The sequence below is a fragment of the Pongo abelii genome, chromosome 6, assembly GCF_028885655.2.
Source record: "Pongo abelii isolate AG06213 chromosome 6, NHGRI_mPonAbe1-v2.0_pri, whole genome shotgun sequence".
NCBI classification, from domain to species: domain Eukaryota; kingdom Metazoa; phylum Chordata; class Mammalia; order Primates; family Hominidae; genus Pongo; species Pongo abelii.
The window spans coordinates 110,184,772-110,204,661 of NC_071991.2; positions in this window are offsets into that span (position 1 = coordinate 110,184,772).

The window sequence follows — 19,890 nt, forward strand, 5'->3', positions numbered from 1 at the left end:
CTATATTGATCAGTGTATTAGGAAAACTGATATAATTTGCTTAATTTGGTTCTTATAAAAAGTACATGCCATTTTATTTTAAAAACCAATGACCTTGCTTTCAAAATTAATCTATTTCAGATTTTTGCCAACTGATGCATAGTATCATGATCAGCAAAAAAAGTGTTTTTTTTCTGTGTATTGTTTACATGAAAGTGTGTGTCAGGAAATAACACTTGGTAATTGCAAAGAATAATAGACTAAAATAAACATTCTAAATAAAAGATTTTTAGTAATTCATTTCAAATGACATGTCTTCTGCTTAAAGGGTAAAACATGTGTCTTTGGTGCTCTCAACTGTTATCAAAATTTAAAGTTGAATTTGATAAAGAGCCTTTTTAAAGTTTTCTTTAAAACTTTAGCTATCTTGGTAAGAAAGGCTCTCACTGGGGGTTTTTGCACAGAAACACTTTCTGATTGATTATTTTAAAAAAAAAATCACTAACCTGGAATAAGTGACCGATAGAAAGGGAGATTATACATCTCCCTTTTTTGATAATGGTTTTCATGTCTTAGTTGATAATGGTTTTGATAATGGCTTTCACATCTTAGTTGATAATGGTTTTTACATCTTAGTTGCTGCAAAAAGTGACCTTTTTCACAGTGACATCTAAGTAACTGAAGTTTTTAGGGCATTATATTCATCTATTTGAGGAGCAGAATGGTGAAATAATATGCTAGACAAATCATGACTTGGGAGTTGGGAATAACCATAATTGTGAACATCCCAGTGAAATTTTTTCAGAATGTTAATGAGTTTTTAAAAGATTAAAAATCTGGCATGTTTCTTTCCAAAATGCTAAAAGGTTCATTTGTTAGACTTTTCTCTCTGCTCTGCCCCATAACAGGTTCCAAAGTGTTAATATAATTCATTTTTAATTTTAAAGTTAACTGCCAGGTTTTTGAAAACTCAGCAGTTTACGTTTTCTTTTTCCCTTTATGTTGACAATTTCCTTCTCTCAGAAAACTTTAAGACTTGTTCCTTTATTCAATTTATTTAACAAATATTTCTTGAGCTCCTCCTACTCTGTATGAGGCACTGTGCTAGATCTTGCAAGAAATAAGAAATCAGGAGGTAGGACCAGTTTACAGATGGACACATCACAGTAGGGACAGCCTGAATTGATGGAAGTGGAGTGGGAAAAATGAAGAGAAGCAAAGTAAGAGGAGCCATATTTCTTATGGAGTAATTGGCTCAGGGAAGCAAAGGAGATCAAGGGGTAAGAACAGACTCAGGTTTGGAACTTGGAGAAGAACTGGGAGGCAGAAGACACCATTAACCAGAGGAAACAATAATTAAAAAGGAAGGAGCTGGTTTGGTAAGGAAAAGAGTGAGTTAATTTTAGACATGCTGAATGTGAAATGCTGGTGGAATATTCAAATGTTGATGTGTTACACTCAGTTGGAAGTGAAGAGCCCAAATTCGGAAAGTACTTATAGAGAAACGGGCGGCATTGCCAAGGGAGAGATTGTTGAGAAAGAAGAAGGTTGAGGTTAAACAATAAACAAGTATGCCCATTCCCCTCCATCTGAGCAAACCAAAAAACAAAGAGAATGCCTACATATAAGAAACAGGAAGATCATGGAAGAACCAGACATAAAACAAACCAAAAGAGGAGGATCATCTATGTTATAGACCCTGAGGGAGGAGAGAATTTCAGAGAAGGAGTGGTCATCAGTGTCAGTTGTGACTTGGAGATTTAGAAGAACAACACATAAGAAGATATCCTTGGATCTGGGGGTGAGGAAAATCATTAGCAATCTTTGAGAAAGCAGTTTCAGAAGAGAAAGTCAGACTATAAGGGATTAACAAGTGAGGGACACAGGCTTAAAGGCTTATGAGGTCAGGCTAAGAAACTATTTTGTCATTAATGACAGCACTGTCTCAGTGATAAAGGTTTGAGTGAATTCTCTTGAGGTTTTATGAACAAAGTGATGGTTATTTAAATAAATACAGCGTGGTTTCTTCTTCTGGAAGTCTTTAAGCTCTTTTTATATTACACATTACTGAAATGTGACCCTGTGAATGAGAAGAGCAAATGCAAGTTTTCCTACTAGTGCCTGGTAAAACTTGAGAGCTTAGAGGAAAAGCCCTTTGTCTGTTAAAATATTCTAAGTTGTCTCATTCACCTTTGCCTTTTTTTTTTTTTTTTTAAGATGCAGTTAGCCTCAACCATGTAAAACAAAAAAGTGACCCCCACATGGGTATGTCATGGGTATGAATGTGTGTGCATGTGAATGTATCGGAAGGGTAGGTGGGAAGAAGAAGCAAGTGTTGGTAAAATAACTAAGAAATAGGAAGTTAATTTACTATTCAGGTTAATGGAGAGTCACACATATCTTACATGCATTGTAAATTTTCATGAAATAAAAATGCAATATAATTTTTAAAACTCTAGAAGTATGAGGTATTTTTTCTTTGACTATTCAGAGGTTATCTCAGTCATACAGTGCATTAGGACCGTTATTATGAGCATGTGTTATATGATATGAGCAGATTATGGTTATTTAAGCTTTTGTGGTGTTCAGCTTTTGGACAAATGAATGTAATTAAAACATGGCTGAAAGTAAAGACTCTAAGATAAGTAAAGTTACCTTAGACTCTAATTAAAGAGCTTCTCATATTGACTAACCAAACTTGCATTCTGTTTAGTCCTTCTACTTTCATTTCTCTAATTTTTTTTAAACTTTACAACTTGACCCTATAAAATAAAAACAAAGACAAAACTAAAATTCCCACCCCTCATAAATATGGTTACTACTTTAATTTGGTTAACATTTGGTTAAAACAGAAGTGTGCTATCATCTGTCTAATTTCACATTAAAAAGGACTATATTAAGAATAAGTCCTGGGGGTAGCATTATTTCATTCATTTAATGAATGTTCGAGACTCCATGAGAATATGAGCTCTATTATTTTGTCACTATTCATCCCTGGCATATCAAAGATACTGGATACATTTTTGTTCAATGGGAATTTATGACCCTACTACATAAAAAATGCTGTACTAGGCACTGTTGGGGAGGATATAAAAGAAGAAGAAAGACAATGCCACAGGCTCCAACTGGACTCCATGTTTTTCTTAATTTCATAACGTTGGGATAACTATTTGTATGACGGGCAGAAAGTTTTTTTGGCCAAAGATTTACTCTGGATTTGGGGGAATTTTGTTTGGTTTTAGCCTTATTACATTAGCCTTATTACATTCTTTATTTGCTTCACTACTCAGTAATTTTAAACTATTTTCTAATAAGTTAATGTCTGTCATGCAGATTATGAGCCAAGAGCAGATATTTTGTGCCTTGAGCTCATAACCTGGTGCTCAAATAGATGACAAAATATCTGCAGCTTTTATCTGGCTTTGGTCTTTAATTTGGATCATTAAATTTTTAATAGCCAAAAGGGTGGTGCATCCTGAAAAAAAGACCTTAATTTATCAGTACAGAAGTTTTAGCTCAATAGTATAAAAATAAACTTTTAAATGATGGATACTTTCTGCTCTAATTTTGCCTGTGGATTATTAATAATTACCTATAGGACAGAAAGCAAAGGGGTTGAAACAGAAACTGTTTGTTTCTCAGAAAAAGACTGCAAGATGATGTTAATCTTGGGTAAAAATCAGGATTATAGTTTATTGCATTTTCTTTGTCCTCCTTTTAAAAGATATTCCTTCCCCTTCTTTACCAGGCATAAATTAGAGCTGAATATAAGAAGTTCTCATATAAAATAGTGCTTATTCATCTTACTAATTGAATATAATAAAAAAAAGCTACCAGCCAAATCACTCTTTAAGTCCTCTAAGCTTGAACACAGTTCAGAGCTGATAATAAGATTTTCTAATATCTGGAACAAGGAAGCACAGAACGAAACCTCCAACAATTCAAAACAGGGCGGCAGCAGCTCACTTTCAGAAGGTAGTAATGACTAGGGCTAGTAATGACATATAATTTCAGCACATAGAATTTGGTTGGGATTGCCTTTCTCCTTTATCTGATCTAGAATCACAGCATCCTGTATTGGCAGTTGGTATGTGATTTATAGCAGTTGTTTTCTGGCATGGCTATAGTTAATGGGCCATTAATCATTTCTATGGGATATAAAGAATACTGTTGCATGCATGTATTATGAAAAATGTGTCTTGTTTATAGAGATTCAAAATACCAAATGCCTTACATCTACATACTCTATAATCTGTACTTCTAGCTGTTACCCATCATCTCTCTGAATGGCACTATACTGCGTAGTGGTGGGCACGTGAACAAGCTTAGGAGGTGGAGGTAGGAATGGTCCCATGCACAGGGTTCCAATATTTTTTGACTTGTGCATTTCATATCACTTAATCCTGATTATGATTGTAGAATAAAGGTATGATTCTAACACTTTCAGGATTAGTTTCTAGTTGTTTGGGCGAACAGTTGTCTAGGTAAACTGAAAGGCAGCAGTCCGGGTAAAAAACTGGAAGGCATCCAGGTAAATGAGCTATCCTCTTGTGAGAATTCTGAATGTGGAAATTTCTGGCAATTTTAATTAGTCTGGTGCCTCCTCTAGTTACTATGGGGGTGTGGTGTGCAACTCCAGGACTGCCATCATTTCGTTTTTACTTGTATTAAATCCTTCAACAACCACAGGTCTTTGTAAGCTCCAACTTTTTTCTAGCAGGTTTCTTCTAAGGGAGCCATGGGTCTTTTGCATTTCTTTCATAGTAGATCCGATCAGTTAATTAAAAACAACAATTCCATCACATAAAATTTAAAATTTCCTCTCAGGCATTCACCAGTTCAGGAATGTTCTGTATACAGGTACAGTTGTATATGCTGCATAGCATTATATAAAATACCTTCACATACATTGGCTCTTCTACATCTAAAACATTTATGCTTGAGTCAGGGACTAAGACCCAGTTGGTCTGCAGACTCAGGCCAGAGAGTGTTTTCCACTACACCAGGCAGCTCTTCAGCAGTCAGCCTCCAATAAGCAAAGTCAGAACACTGTGTGATCTGCTCTCCACTTACAGTCTAAACAGTTCTAAAATTTGATTTTAAAAGGCCCTTAGAATGGCTCTTAACAACAAGATGAATGATAACTAGTATTGGCAAAGATGTGGAGAAAAGGGAGCCCCTGTATACTGTTAGTGGGGATGTAAAGTGGTACAGCCATTTTGGAAAATAACATAGAGCTTCCTTAAAAAACTAAAAATATAATTTCCATATCATCCAGCAATCCCAGTTCTGGGTATATATCCAAAGGAATTGAAATCAGTATGTCCAAGAAATATCTGTACTCCCATGTTCATTTCAACACTATTCACAATAGCCAACCTATCCATCATTGTGGATGAATAGACAAAGCTATTACTTCCTTTGATGGAAGCAATGTATCCATCACTGTGGATAAATATTTGAAGAAAATGTGGTATATATACACCATGTAGTAATACACAATCTTAAAAAATAAAGAAATTCTGTCTTTTGTGACAACATAGATGGAATTGGAGGATATTATGCTAAGTGAAATTAATTAGGTGCAGAAAAATAAATACTGTGATCTATTTGTGGAGTTTAAAAAAGTCAATCTCGCAGAAATAGAGAGTAGAACAGTGGTTACCAGAGGCAATGGATGGCAGGGAGAAGGATGGAGAAAGGGAATATGTTAATCAAAGGGTACAAAGTTTCAGTTAGACTGGAGGAAAATGTTTTACTGACCTATTGCACTGCAGGTGACCACAGTTAATAATAATGTATCGCATATTTTAAAATTGTTAAAATAGATTTTTTATGTTCTCATCACAACAAAAAATAAATTAGTGAGGTGACTAATATGTTAATTAGCTTGATAGACTCTTTCTATAATGTATACATAGATCAGAACATCCCGTTATACCCCATAAATATAGACGATTATTATTTGTCAATTTAAAAAAAAATCCTTATCAAAAACATATAAAAGGCACGCTTTTATCTTGGGGATCTTCAAGACTTAATTTTCCAGTTAAGGATTGTTTATTCCGTTCATGCGCTGTTGATTTCTGTAAATTCTAATGGGAGTTAAAGCACATAAATCCTTGGCACTTAGTTGAAAGACTAGGAATCATGCAGCAGCAGTACTTTTGTGTATAGTCTACTTGTTCTCCACTCTATAAATGGTTTGTTTTTTGTGCCATCTGGCATCAAATAGGTGAGATTCTTGCTGGAGTTTCATGATGAGTCTTACTACTACAGAAGAACATACATAACTTGACATTTGGTGAAGAGATGGACTGAATTTTTGATCCTACTCACAAACTATGTTCAAAATAGTGTTTTAGTAAAAAGTCAAGGAAGTTGGATTGATGCATGCCAACGTCACCCTTGAAGTTGTGTATGTACATACACATATGCTTGATATTTAACTTGCTGTCTCTGTAATTTTGATACTGCATAGCTCCAAGAAGACAAGATCTGAGTCTGGGTTGACTGTCTTTGTGTCCCTGTTCCTATAGTAGTGCCTGTCACAAGGTAGGCATTCAGCAATTATTAGTGGAATAAATGAACGAATGTTTCCATTTTAAAAAATTATCACAGGGCCGGGGGTGGTAGCTCATTCTTGTATTCCCAGCACAAGGTAGGAGTGTAGCTTGAGGCCAGTAGTTCAAGACCAGCCTGGGAAACATAGTAAGACCTCGTTTCTACTGAATAAAAATAAAATAAATAAAATAAAATAATTAGCTGGGCATAGTGTCACACAGCTGTAATCCTAACTTTACTCCACAGGCTGAGGTGGGAGGACCCCTTGAACTCAGGAGTTCAAGGTTGCAGTGAGCTATGATCGTGCCACTGTATTCTAGCCTAGGCTGCAGAGTGATATCCTGTCTCATTAAAAAGAATTATCACAATTAAAAATTAAATGACTCTTTTGAATCTATTTCTCCTAATAAATCTTCAAGCACTTACGCATCTTTGAAAATAAATTAAAAAATAATCTCTTCCTTCCCTTCAGGAGCTGTACCATATATGATGATTGAAATCTTTTTTCTCACAGTATGTCCACATACTTCTAAAGGACAATATGTTATAGAAAGCCTCAAGTCAACCTAGTAACTATGCAGTATCAAAATTATTGAGAAAGCAAGTTAAATGCCCAGCATATGTGTATATACACAAGTATTGGGTGAGGTTAACATCAATCCTGAGCTTTTTTGACTTTTTACTAAAACTTCACTTTGAACACAGTCTGTAATAGAATAAAAAAGTATGCATAGTAGACCAACTTACTGATACACTAGAGTGAAAAGGTGTGAAAGCTGAACTTATATCCACTTTGGCAGGACTTGAACTTGGTAATGACCATCAAGCATTGCCTAGATTTGTTGACTTTTAGAGCTGAACCGTTACTCATATGTGCCTAGTTGTAATGATTTATAAATTAATTTTAAATATATTATTTCATTGGATTATAACCTCATCCTTTAAAGTATCATTCTCCTTTCAATATAATGAAAACCAAGTTGAGAGATATGAATAATTAATAGTTATATGGTACTATTAATATGACAGGTTTTGTTCTTCACATTTATTATTTCATTTTCACAAAACCTTATAAGGTAGGTTTTATGATTCCATTTTACTGAAGAGAAAATTCATTTTATGTGAGGCACACAGAGATGTAATAACTTGCTAAGGTCAATGGAAAAGTTAGCGTTTGTGCTAAGTGACCTACCTAAAGAAATAATAAAACCAGAAACTTGATTTAGGTTTTTCTGACACTAAATATTATGTGCTTTCAGTATGCCACAGTGCCTCTAGGGTGTAGATCAGCGCTGTCCACAGATATTTAATGTGAGCCATGTGTGTAATTTTAAATTTTCAAGCAGCCAAAATAAAAAAGCAAAATGAAACAGGTAAAACTAATTTTAATAATATATTTTATTTAAACCAATATATCCAAATATTATGCCAAGATATAATTAATACAAAATTATTAAAGAGATATTTTATATATTCTTAGTAAGTCTTCAAAAGTCAGTGTGTATTTATACAACACTTACAGGACATCTTAATTCAGATTAGATACATTTCCAATGCTCCAGCCAGCTTTAAGTCATCAGGAATAAAGTCTTTGTGTATAGATAAGGATAATAAGGCCTAGATGAATTCCTGTAGTCCCACAGTTAATCAGGTGCAGAAAAGTCAGGTTGGTGACCAGAGTTGAAGAGAAAAATCACTTTCCAAGACTTGAGCCCTGGTGAAGTCTCAGCTGCCCTACTATGTGAGTGAGGTAAGGCTTTGAGGCACTCTGCCTATAAGGTTTCTCTCAGCAACTGGTCACATAGAAACCTAACTAACCAGAACCCGTTGAACTGCATTCCATTTCCCAAACTATGAAGGCCAAAGCAGCTGTTTAGGCATGTTAAATGGTATTTATTTATTTACTTTTGCAAAGTTGCATGAAACAAAGAAAAAGCCAAAAAAAGTTCAAATGTCTGTGGGACATAGGAACCTGGAAATTCCCACTCCTCATATCTTCCCTCTGTTTAAACACAGATGGACTATGGAAAGCATTTTATCAGAATGTGATTCGATTTGGCAAGAAGGTTGAGCTCTTATGGACTTCGGAAGGTGTGTTGTGTTAGAAATGTTCCCTGACTTCATTACAAATATTCTGGGCTTTTACAGGTTTATTACACCGTACTGTTGATGCTGGAAACCCAGAATGGTTTCTGTATTTTACCCTAAACTCATTCAGACTTTTCAAGTTGTCAGAGCTGTAACTGATCTAAAAATGCACGTAATAAGTAGAAGTCTAAACTAGACATTTCTTTTCTCTAATACTGTTATTATAATTATATTACTAGAGTCCAAAGGATTAAAAATTTAGAGCTAATGAGGACCTTAAAACGTCACCTAACGATGGTTTTTGAACTTTTTTCTTAGGGTAGTGGTACAAATTTTCAGATGTGATCATACTTGGAACTCACATATAAAACAGATAATGAAAGAGCTGCTGTGAGTTAAGCAGGGTTGGAGCTGGGGACTGGAGCCACAGCCTGAAGGTCTCTTACTGCTTGATTCTGGCAGCTATCCAGGCAGCTCTGTGGAACCTGGGTGTCTGATTAACACAGCTGAAAACCACTGATTTAGATTTAGTCCACCCCCCTTCCTTCATTTTTTCCTCCTTGCCAGGCTGATGATAGCCAGAGACTTTACAATTCTAAAGTATTTGAGCTTATGAAAAATTGTCCAAGCATGAGTACTATGGTGATAGAAGAGTCAGCGGAGAAAATGCAATGAGAAAGAACCAAGGTAGGTCAGAATTATAGCTGAGGATGGGCGTAGAACAAGTTCAAGCTTGCCTGGCTAGGAGATTGATGGACACACACACACATACACATGCACAAACAGACACACATACAATCAGACAAGGCATTCAGTTTGACAGGAAGATGAGTTAAATTTTAGCAAATGAATATGAGGTGACAGCCATGCAATCACATGGCATCATTTATTAGCACTAGTTTGTCTTAAAACTTGAACACAGAGAGTCAGGGCCAGCCAAATGGAAATTGTCTGCTCATAGGAGAAGCCCTGGGGCCATACTCTGAAAGAGGTAGCTTGGCGACAGACAAATTTTCTAAGAGAGACAGTATGGGGAGAAGAGAAGGCAAAGGTCCAAGACTCAAAAAATGAATGAATGTTAAAACATCAGAAGAGCAAGATAAACGAGTTAAGAAGATGGCACAGGAGCCGCAGAGAGGTAGGAGGAGAACAATCCTCAGCCCCTCCCTGTTGGCTCCCTTGACAAAATGACTACCTTCTTTTCCTAAAGCCATTGCAACAGCCTCCAAGTTGGTCTCTCTCTGGTACCTTTTCCAACGTGGAGTTTATTCTCCTAAGAGCAAAAGTGATTTGCTTAGAACATTAAATTAGAGTGTATTTCTTGTCTGCCAGAAACCCTCAGTCCCTGCCATGACCTACACCATCTGGTAACCCTCTGGTCTCATTTACACTTGATATCTTCCTCACTTTTTGCTGTTCTTTGAACACACTAAGCATGCTTTCATCTCAGGACCTGCTGTTCTCTCTGTGTGTGGAAACTTCCTTCAGCCGGCCACATGGCTCAATCCTTCACTTCCTTCAGCTCTCTCCTGATATATCGCCTTCTCAGAGATACCCTCCCTGCCTAACCTCTGTGAAACAGCATCCCTCCCCACCCATTCCTTTCTATTTTTCTTATTGTGCTTTATTTTTCTTTGTATTTCTATCACCAACTGACGTGTGTGTGTGTGTGTGTGTATAAAATGTTTTTGGCTGGGTATGATGGTGCATGCCTGTAGTCCCAGCTACTCGGGAGGCTGAGGTGGGAGGATCCCTTAAGCCCAGGAGGCGGAGGTTGCAGTGAGCCAAGATCACACCATTGCACTCTGGCCTGAGCTATAGAGCAAGACCTTGTTAAAAAAAAAAAAAAAAAGAAAGGTGGTTTATGCACTCCCAATGCCTAGAATAGTGTCTGACATTGAATAGGTGCTCAGTAAATACTCATTATATAAACAAATGGGTAAGACAATGCAATACTACAGAAGACAAAAGAAGCAGGTAGTTCTAAGAAGATCATCAACAGAGTCAAGTCCATGAAGAGGCCACAAAGTAAATGAATTAGGGAAAAGCCATTTCAATGGTCCTATCACCTGTGCTTCTTGTAACAGAGAAAGTCAGGTAGTGCTTCATCTTTATTCAGTTAACTGTTTGCTTCTCAGTACTTCCATAAGTGTGTTTATATATATCTTTTATGGCATGCAATGTATCATACATTGTAGTATTTGTAAAGGTCTTTCTCTTCCTTCTACGTTATAAGTACCTTGAAAATAGGTTCTATGGCTTTTCTATCCTTGTATCTCCAGCAGCTGATATATTAACACAGCTAAATGAATGAATAACAAGATGAATGAATTAAAAGGAAGGAGAAGAAGGAACAAGTAGTCAATGTATAAACAGTTGGTGTAGACTGGTTGAAGGAAAGAAAATTGGAAAATAGCTTAATTGGATGGTAGGCTCAGGCAAAGATTTCCTTCCCTCTCCCCAAGCTTATGCATATGGGAAGGAGAAAAATTCACAAGCTCTGGAGACAGCCTTGTTTCAAACTTTACCACTTGCTAGCTGTGTGGTGTTGGGGAGATCATATCCTTTTTGTGCCTGAGTTTTCCATGGGTAATATTGAGCTAAAGTAGTGTAACTGAGTACCCCTATTTTTCTAAGAAAAACCAGAATGAGTTATTATTTTTAATTATTTTTCTCTTATTTTCTCCTTTCCCCATTTTCCCCTGCTCCCCACTTCCTACTTAGCTCTTTAGAAATGCAGTTATAACGTTTTACCTCCCCTTCACCAGACACTCCTTACAGAGCAACTGCATCGATATGCTTAGAAGCTCCAGAGGAGAACTCTCACCTACCACGAAGTTGCCTCAAGAGATAACAGTTAATTTACAACCCAAAGTATGCCCACTACGAAACTCTCTCCCACCTGGAGAGTTCTGGACACTTTTACAACCTAGTTCTGCCCATGAAGATGCCAACTCACTGCCTGGTAGATAAAGCACCGAAGAGAGTTAAGTGGACTCCCATCTGCTTGCTTCCTCTCCTGCATGCCATTCATGCCACATCCCCTTTTAAAAGCACTCACTTTCTCCTCCAAAAGCAAAGCAGTACATTAAGGCAGGAAGCCTGTACTTCTTCCTCTAAACTAGCTATGGAAGTAAAAAGTCACTTTTTTAATACCAGACCTTGCTCTTGTTAATTGGACTCCGCAAGTGGGGAGGGACTGAACCTGCATTTCAGTTACAGTAGTACTTAACTTGTGGTTTACAGTGAGGATTGAAGGGGACAATTAGGTTTGTAAAACATTTAGCACAATACTTGCACATTAAATGCTCAGTAAATGTTTGACACCATTATTATTACTAAATCAGAAAAGTGTGTATGTGTGTGAGCGTGTGTGTGTTTTGGAATGGTAGAGTCAGAGGGAGCTAGATGGGCTGCTATAACAGAATACCACAGATGGGGTGGGTAAACAACAGAAATTTATTTCTCACAGTTCTATAGCCTGGGAAGTCCAAGACCAAGATGCTGGCAGATTCAATGTGTGGTGAGGGCCCTCTCCCTGGTTGTAGAGGTGGTCTTCTCATTGTGTCCTCACATGATAGAGAGGAGAGAGAGAGAGAGAGAGAGAGAGAGAGAGAGAGAGATCCCTTGTTTCCTCTTTTTATAAGGGCACTAATCCCATTCATGAGGGTTAGGCACTCCCTAATCATCTCTCAAAGTCTCCACCTGCTAATAAAATCACATTAAGAGTTAGAATTTCAGCATACGAATTTTGGAGGACGCAAACATGGTTCAAAGACAGGGGAGGCAATAGCCTGCTGGGAAGGGTGGGACAACAGGAGTGTTAAACCAAGTGTAGACATGGAGAGCAGGAAAGTGCAGGCAGCCTTTCTGTCTTCTCAAGTGAACAGGAATATGAAGTTGTCTTTACCCTTGCACTTTTTTCCCTGCCCAGTCCAACTCTCTGTTTTCCTTCCAAGAGCCCCTTTGTTGGTGAGTTAATTTCAGTGAAACCGTATCTTGTTCAACAAATACCTATTCAAATGAATTAATTTACTGGGGATGGGAGTTCAGACAATAAAGAGTTGGGGGGGAAGTTTTAGTCTCAGAGAAGATGTGCCAGATAAATAAAGAAGGATTATGTACAGCTGGAAAACTTCAATTAAAGCAGCATGAATTTCAACTGGAAAAATGTATTTTTTTTTCTTGCTTTAACCACAAAAGCATAAGCAAAAATTCATTTTATCTATAAAATTTTTTATTGTAGTAAGAGATCTTTAAAATGACCAGATTCCTTCAATAGAATAATTTCCTCTCTTCCTCCCTCTCCCCTTCCTTCCTTTAATTTTTGAGTCATGTCATTCGAGTATACTGAAGCCCAAGGAGGGAGGGGGATCTTTTCTTTGGAGTGGGAGTTCTGTCATTTACAAAAAAAAAAAAAAAAAAAAAAAAAAAAAAAAAACCTATAGAGATTGTATTAATTTACATTACCACCAACAGTGTAAAAAGCGGTGGCTCATGCCTGTAATCCCAGCACTTTAGGAGGCCGAGGTGGGCAGATCACGAGGTCAGGAGTTCAAGACCAGCCTGGCCAAAATAGTGAAACCCTGTCTTTACTAAAGATACAAAAAAAAAAAAAAAAAAAAATTCAGCCAGGCATGGTGGTGTATGCCTGTAATCCCAGCTACTCAGGAGGCTGAAGCAGGAGAATTGCTTGAACCCGGGAGGCAGAGGTTGCAGTGAGCTGAGATCATGCCATTGCACTCCAACCTGGGCGACAGGGCGAGACTCTGTCTCAAAAAAAAAAAAAATCATTTCTTTTTCTCCTCATAATCACCAACATTTGTTATTTTTTGACTTTTTAATAATGGTCATCCTGACTGGTGTAAGATGGTATCTCATTGTGTATCTCGTTGTGGTTTTAATTTGCCTTTCTTTGATGATTAGTGATGCTGGGAATTTTTTCATACACTTGTTGGCCATTTGTATGTTCTTTTGGAAAATGTCTACTCGTGTCCTTTGCCCACTTTTTAATGAGGTTGTTTTTTGTTGTTGTTGTTGCTATTGAGTTGAGTTCCTTGTACAGTCTCCAGGGAAAACAGTATGGAGATTTCTCAAATAACTAAAAATAGAACTACCATTCAATCCAGCAATCCCACTACTGGGTATCTACCCAAAGGAAAATAAATTATATAAAAAAGACATCTGCACTCATATATCGATGGCAGCACTATCCACAATAGCAAGTCATGGAATCAACCTAAGTGTCCATTAAAAGATGATTGGATAAAGAAAATGTGGTGATGTGTGTGCATGTAATATGTGTGTGTGTATATATATATTTATATACATATATATAAAATATATATAAAGATATATATATTATATATATATATAAATACAAGATATCCTCCATGTTGGAATGAGGTGTGTGTGTGTATATGTGTGTGTGTGTGTGTGTGTGTGTGTATATATATATAATGGAATTCTACTCAGCCATAGAAAAGAAAGAAATGTCTTTTGCAATAGCATGGGTGGAACTGGAGGCCATTATCTTAAGTGAAATGACTCAGAAACAGAAAGCCAAATACCTCATGTTCTCACTTATAAGTGGGAGCTACACATGAACATACAGAGTGGAATCAAAGCCACTGGAGACTCCAGAAGTTGGGAGGATGAGAGGGAGTTGAGGGATGAGAAATTATCTATTGGGTACAATTTACATCGTTCAGGTATTGGTAACACTAAAAGCCTGGGGTTCACCACCATACAAAGTATCAATTTAACAAAACTGCACTTGTGCGCCTTAAATTTATACAAATAAAACAACTGCTATAGCAACCGCTTTATGCCAGCATTATCTGGAAAAAACAAAAATATAAACAAACTGGAGATGTCCATCTTTGTACAAAAGCATGAGTGCTCTTTCCTTGCTTTCATTTTATATTTTTATGGTAATGCTTCTAATCTGAATTTTATTTTAATTCTACTTATTTTTTGTCAGGCTGCTGAAATAGATTATATTTTTTCTTGTGACATCTTTTGTTTTGTCATCTAAACCATTTGGGCTCTTTCTGTGGACAGAGTTCTTAAGTCAGACTACAAATGTTTATTGAATGTGTATTGTATTAAATGCTTTATCTTGGGTGTTCAAGAATAATGCAAAGCAAGAAGGACAAGTTTTCTATTTTTAAGAATATTGCTATTAGGCTGGCATGATTAATTTAATGAGCTATAAAGCAAAACTTTAACCTTCTTTTAGGTAGGACCAACTTTTGCTCACATGGTATAATTTTCTATGTATTTTTGGTGCATTGACTATCCACATCCCTTCTCCCCACTTCTGGTAATTTTATCCTTCATTCCCCTCTCTAAACCCAATATCAGGTGTTTAATCCCACTTTGGAGTTCCGTTTGGAGGTTTTTATTTTTAGTTTAATGTGTAGACCCCAAAGTCATATTAGCATTCAGTATCAAGAGCCAGAAGACCTCTAGGCCTGCAAGACCCAGAAGAGGCACCATTAATCAGGTATCACAAAAGTACTGGGGAGTGTATAGAACTTAGGCATTTGTGTTTAGGATGTTTCCTGATGGCTTTCCTTAAGTCATGTCATCTATCAGGAAACTGTTTCTGTAGCTTTTCAAGGCTGGCCCCACTTTTGGGTATTCTGTTTGCCTAAGCCTTCCTTCACCTTGCTCATCTTCCTTCAAAGGGGAATTCTAGTTTTAAGTGCTCAGCAGTGAGGTGTTTTGGGTAGACAATTTCTACTTATTTATATTTTTCTTTAAGAAAACGAGTCCCCAAATAACTTGTGAGTGATTGTCCTGGTGCCCTACAGCCTGTTTGCAGCATAGCCAGAACTAGGATTCTTATGGTTTTGACTCCTTGTTTAGTGCTCTTTTAATTATGTCACAGACTTTCATAGCCATAAACTTCTGTCACTTTGCAACACCACTGAAGAAAAAAACACTTCTTTGTGTGGTTTGGTACTTATTATTGTAATAATGTTTAATTAATAATATTTCTTGATAGCTATCATTAGTATGGACCACTAATAAAAAATGTAGAGATCATTGGACAAATAATGTTTTAATTTTAATTATGAAAACAATAAGAATAATCTTGAAAATGAATATTCAAGACCATATAATGATACTTCTTTCACTTAATATGCTGAGTCTTTTTTTGATCCCTCTTATGAACTGCTTATTATAAAAGTGCACAGTGACTCTGAACTTTTTCTCTAACAGGAGATTTGTTACTTTCTCTCCTAGGATAGAAACTTTTCTTTCCACACCTAGAATTCAGAGAGTGTTTTGTAAACCCAGACCTCTAGCATTTCTGGTACAGTAGTATATAGTCACCTCAGTTATCCTCCATGTTGGAAAACTTGCTTCTTTAGAAGATCAGGACAACAGACACATTAGATATATTTTTATGTATATATTTGCAACTGATGAATTATAATGTAAGAATTAATATATAAAAGTCAATTTCTAGGCTGAAACCACAGGTTCAAAGGATATGAATATATTTTTGGTACTTGGTAAAAATTATCTATTTTGCTTATTATAGTATTATCAATAATGACAAGATGTTAAATACCATTGGCATGTCCAGCATTATTAAAGGAATTGTTTTGGAATAAGTAATGGTAAATATAAGGGGTACAATATAACTTGATTGTTAAAATATCCGGGAAACACTTACATGTTAAACAGACAAAACTAGAAGACAAAATGGTATGCATGTTCCAATCCAGTTTCATTAAATTTATGCATGTGGAAGATGGCTTGGAAGAGTGAAAACAGTTTTGCTGAGGACAGGTAAGGTATGGGTCATTCTGATATTATCTAATGTTATCTATATATCATTACCATATATACCATATCATTATCTAATGTCATCTATATATCATTACCATATATACTAATTATTATCTAATGTTATGATTTTTTTAGTTAAAAAGCAATACATTAGATAGTGTAATAACCATTTAATTTGGTTTATAAGTTACAGAAAAAAATTGTTTTTGTTACTTTGAACTCATCATTTATTTTATCAAATGATGTAATTTTACCTCTGCAAGTAATTTAAACTCCCCAGTCCTTAGTATCTAGGTATAAATGAAGCTCAGAGCTCTCTTTCAATTGGATAATTAGCTCACAAGTGGTTGCTCTATTTCTCACTCACCTCATTCACATACAGGGCTCAGCTCTGAATTACTTCTGGCTCATTCCAAAAGCCAAGTGCTCAAACATGAAGACTTCTTTTTATTGGAAGTATTTTAAAGGGCATGCCATAGTCCAAATATGAATTCCAAATATGCTTTAAATAATGGCAGCATCAATAAAGTCCACTTTTCTCTAACAGGACTATTTTTTAAGAGGCCAAAACATTTGAATGAACCAGTTGATTTCTAAAAAGTGACTTTGAATGTTTCTTGTACCTTCAATCATACCTGGACACTGAATTGATTTCAGAAAGTCATAGGGCCTGGGTGAAAGCCCCAACACAACAGCAGAGTGGAATCATGGATTGGCTATTCTATATTCCATTCACCATGACTGAGGGTGAGAAGTGGAATTCTATTTGAGGCTATATTTGAGAGAGCCATCTTTGAAAATGAAGAAGTAGTTTGGGCTCCGGGTATCTTTTCTTTCCTTTTTTTCCCGTTTTTTTTCTGACACAGCCTTCACCTGAATGAAATGTGGGCTTTGAGATCACCTGTGATAGCATTCTCTAAGACTACAATATGTTGAAAACTGTCTTGTGATTACTTCATAATGAATATTTTCCAATGGATAACACTTAGAGTAAATCTGAGTTGCCAACAGCTTTCAGAAAGGCAGAGGTAACACTGTATGTAAAACGGAAGCTCCAAACCTGCAGTGTTATTGAAAAGCAATAATATTAGCTTTAATATTATACCTCTGTCAGCATATAGACTTGTTTATTCAATGCTACTCTATTAATCTGTTCCTCAGGATGTTTTGGGAACTGAATTTAATTCACAAATAAACAAATATTTATTGAAACCTCTTTTAGCTGACTGTGTTAGTACTTGCAATGATAAAAAGACACAATTTGATTTTAACACATTTAAGATATAGGCAACAGATATGGGGGTGAATGGGAAGGGAGGGGACAGTAGGGCTAGTGGTGAAAAAGGGTTGAATGAAATACAGTAAAACAGGTAAAAAACAATGCACTGTGAACTCTGGAGGATGGATATCATTAACTCCTTTTTGAAAAGATTTCATGAAGAAAACAACATTTGTAAATGTTCCATGAGCATGAAAGCATGGCAAGACATTTGATTTTGCCAATGCAGGCAGTCTGTTGTTGCTGGAGTATAGTATGAGTAAGAGAATGAGAGAGGGCAAAGGAGAAGATCATCCTATGGTGAATCATTTCTGCACTAAATGTTATACAGAGCACTAAATATGTCCATACAATGCAAGCTTTTATAAATAGTATATATAATCATTTAACTCAACTAACTAGCCTATATCTTAATATTTATTAAAATCATGTTTTATAAATATAATTTAATGTCCAAGAAAATGATACATATCACAAAGAATCTCAGGCCTGTCCCATGCAACATCTGAAAGGTTGGGAGAGCTGTACTGATGACAGTGTAGGCAGAGCCAGGCTCACTGGGAGGATGTCATGATCCACTGTGGATCCTGGGCTACATTAACTTTATATCACAAATTATTCTATAAGAATTGGGTGAGCAAATTCTACATGCCAGGAGTTATGCTGGCAGCTGAAATACAATGAATTAGAGACTCAGTGTGTGCACTCACAGAGCTTAGAATCCTGAGATGGGGTGAGGGTGTTTAGAGATAAAGATAAGTAACAGAAATTCCAATACAGCGTGATATGTACCTGTTAAGAGAGGTGAAGAATGCTATGTGAGCATACAGTGGGGTATGTGACTCAGACAGGGTCAGGTAAGTTGTCCTAAAAAAGTGTTGTTCAAGCCTAAAGAGATAGGAATAAGCCAGGTGAACTGGAAAAACTACTCCAGGCAGAGAAAGAACCATGCAGACACAGAAGTGGGGAGAAGTGAGGAGAATAACAAACAGTGAGAGAAGGAAGGGGAAGGAAGAAGTAGAAGGTAAAAGGAAGAAGAGAGGAAGAGAGAGAACTCACCTGGTGCTTTCTAGAAAGAGAAAAAAGTTTAATGCAAGGTAGGTTAGGGATCACAGACATAGATGAGACTGGAGAAATAAGGGGAGGGAATATGGGCAGATCACACAGTGCTTTCTTAAGGTTAAAAATTTCATAAAAACAGGAAATCCCTTAAACAGTTTTGAGATGGGATCAGATTTGTTTTATGAAGTTTACCACAGCTGTGTTTAGAAAAGATTGCAGAAGGGTAAGATGGGAGGTGATATGGTTTTGCTGTATGCCCCCAGTCAAATCTCATGTTGAATTGTAATCCCCAGTTGGGGGAGGGACTTGGTGGGAGGTGATTGGATCATGGGGGCAGACTTCCCTCTTCCTGTTCTCACGATAGTGAGTTCTCATGAGATCTGGTCATTTAAAAGTGTGTAGCACTTCCCCATTTACTATTTTTCTCTCTCCTGCGCCACCATGGTAAGCCGTGCTTGCTTCCCATTCATCTTCTGCCTTGACTGTAAGTTTCCTGAGGCCTCCCATCCATGCTTCTGGTACAGCCTACAGAACTGTCAATTAAACCTCTTTTCTTCACAAATTACCCAGTCTGAGGTAGTTCTTTATAGCAGTGCGAGAACAGACTAATACAGGAGGCTGGAAGACCAGCTGGGGGGTGCTGTGGATGTCATCCACGTCCTCATGATGGTCCACATGGGTAGGAGCCACAGGGATGGAGAGAAGTGGGTGAATCGTAGGGATAATTTGGAGGTGGATTCCATAGGACTTAAAAGATACATTAGATGGGGAGCGTGATGTGTGCCACCCATCCTCTCAAGTGTCTGTCTTGGTCACTGGGAAGATGGTATCTGTGACCTGAGTCTCACTGGTGGTGCCAGAAAAGACCAAGCCTATGAAACCAAAAGTTTGTTTATTCTTGAATAGAGCCAGGTCAACATCAATTAGCTGGTGGGCTGTTTGCTGTGAGTGAGAGTGGCAGGGCTATGGTTTGTTTTCATTCTTCCTTCTTGAGACAATCCCTAATCACACTTGTTCAGTACAGAAAATGAGCTGCCCCTCCCTGCTTCACCGAATTGAAATCCAAAATGTACCAAATGACTAGACTACTGTTACTGAGGAGTTCGAAGAAA